Source organism: Arachis ipaensis, chromosome B05, assembly GCF_000816755.2.
Source record: "Arachis ipaensis cultivar K30076 chromosome B05, Araip1.1, whole genome shotgun sequence".
Lineage (NCBI taxonomy): Eukaryota > Viridiplantae > Streptophyta > Magnoliopsida > Fabales > Fabaceae > Arachis > Arachis ipaensis.
In genome coordinates this window covers 1697591-1700298 of record NC_029789.2, presented here as the reverse complement: position 1 = coordinate 1700298, position 2708 = coordinate 1697591, and positions in this window count along the sequence as shown.

The window sequence follows — 2708 nt, the reverse complement described above, 5'->3', positions numbered from 1 at the left end:
AACTTATTTATTAAATATAATTTAATATTTATGCTGACTAAATAATAACAAAAAATATTAAAAATTGATGCCCTAAAAATTTATGTTTAATTATTTCAAATAAGTTGATCACATAACATCACGGTAATAATTTCCGTCAGTCCGTCACTTTGATGTATTTTAGAGAACGAGGATTCTTTAATTCTTTTGACTATTCGAAAACGAGGATGACATATTGGACATTGAAATTCTTCAAAATGTATGTGAGTCGTAGGGGTGGGTACGGATAGCGGGTAGTCTGAGAACTCGAATCGAATTAATTAAATTAATTCTAGAATTAATGGATAATTGGGTCTAATCTGAACTAAACCGATGATCTTTGTTAGTGATTGGCTCGAGTATTGGTTTTGGGGGTGCGGAACCCGAACCAACCCGCGAATCCGATCATATATTAATTAAATAAAAAAATAAAAAATATATATATGACTTTTTTTATTAGACAAAAATTATTTACTATTAATATGTTTGGATTTTAATGTATTTAGTATTTAATATGTTTGGATTATTTCTATTGATATTACATGTTTATTGTACTTGTTGAATTTTTAAGATAAAAATTTGTTTTTTTATGAATTTCAAAGTTATTGGGTACCTAATTATCCGAACCAAACCAATTTATTTTTAATCAGTTTGATTTGGTTTGAGTACATATATAAAAAAAAATATAAATCCAAATTAAACCAAATTAATTATATTTTGATCGATTCGATTCTAATTTTATTATAAATTCGAACCAAACCCACCCTGCTCATCCCTAGTGAGCTGATTGATGATGATGCCGAACTTCAGAAAAGGATGAAACAAAGTGGTTGGCTATTAATGTTAAAGGATACCAAACAAATCAATGTCCAAAATATGTCTTAGTGAATCGAATCAAACAATTGAACTATTCAACAGCGATTAATATGTTGTTCACAGTTTTCGTCAAATCTCGTAGAAACTAAAAATTTGTAAGGGAAATTTATCCCAAGGTTATAGTTATTATCTACAAAATAATTTAATGATTTAATCTGTCACTCTAAAGTCTAAACATTACTTAAATAAACCTTGTTATAATTTTTGGGGAATAAAAAATCATTTTTTAATAATTAACTTTCCCAGTAAATGAGGAATGAAGGGCATCCGAGTTTATTAATTTTGGCTATCAGTATGGTAAATATTTATTTCAATTTCTAATAATTTTTTCGAACGACTACGAGATTTCTAAAAAAAAATACTCATTTCGGCCCTTACTAATTAATTTTATGAGAGTGATTAGCTCATCTGTTAATGATCTTTCTAGAATATACTTATGTGATTCGTTAATTACTAATATATTCTTTATTTAATTTTTATAAGTAAAAATAATTTAAAAATTATTAATATTTTTTAATTTCATATAGTAAATTTAGTTAATATATTTGAAACACGTAACAAAAAGACTTAACAATTACTCTTTAAAAGACAATGAGATTCCGAATTAAAAAAAATTGTAAATTCTAGTTGGCTCTTAACGGAAAATCAACCGTTTAACATGCTATATAAGTTTATTCCGTTAATACATAAATAAAATATTGATAGAGGGACTAATCAGTCTCACAAAAATAAAGTTCAAGCGTCGCTATTTTTTTTATTGAGAGATTCGTTGTTTTTCGAGATAATTGTTAGAAGTCATTCTAATTTTTTCTTTAAAATATATTGTTGAATTACTAGATTAGTATATTTGAAAAGTATTAAAGTGAGAAAAGAATTCCATTTTTATTAAGAAATAAATTTTAATTCTATTTCAAATTTAAATTCATGATTTAAAATAATTAATTGCATGAATGAAATGAATTTTGTGTTTTTTTATTATTTTATCTTTGTGATTTGTTTTATTTGTCTTTTTTATTTGTTTATTAGGAATAATTTTAATATTTCAATCTCTAGTAATAATGGAATTATATTTTTGTTTGATTTAGTTTGAACATTAATATGAGAATTCTAAACTAAAGAAAAGAATTATTTTTTTGTAAGAATTTCATTCTCAATGTGTTTTAAACACGTCTTAAAAAAATTAGATTAAAGAAATTGAATTGATAACTAAAATTCAATTTGGATAAACAGTTTAATTAAATTTCTTTTGAAAAATAACTTAAATAATAAATGACTTTATTAAAAGTAACTTATAAATAAATTATTTTGTATTTGGATTTTTAGCTTTAAAAGTGTTTATTTTATAAAAATGTGATAAAGAATAATATTATTATAAGGGAAGTAATTTTTTTTAACTTCTCTATAAATTTTTAAATAGCTTTTTAAAAAGCCGCAATTTAATTTTAAAAATTGCATCAAACTTTAATATTATTACTTTTCATAAGTCAAAAGCTCAAAAAAATTACTTTTAAAACTTTCGAAACGGCCCTAAGTGATGATAAAAATTAATAAATTCGGATAATTTTGGTATTTTTCTCAAATCAAATGAAAGGATTACATTTTCAAGACAAAAAAATATTTAATAACAAAAGTAAAAAGCCGCTTTTAAAAATTGCATCAAACTTTAATATTATTACTTTTCATAAGTCAAAAGCTCAAAAAAATTACTTTTAAAACTTTCGACTTTCGACTTAGTAGTTAAATGTTTTACAAATAAAAACAAATATAACAGCAACAATAATAAATTTATTTTTATGTTTAGAATTTAGTTAATA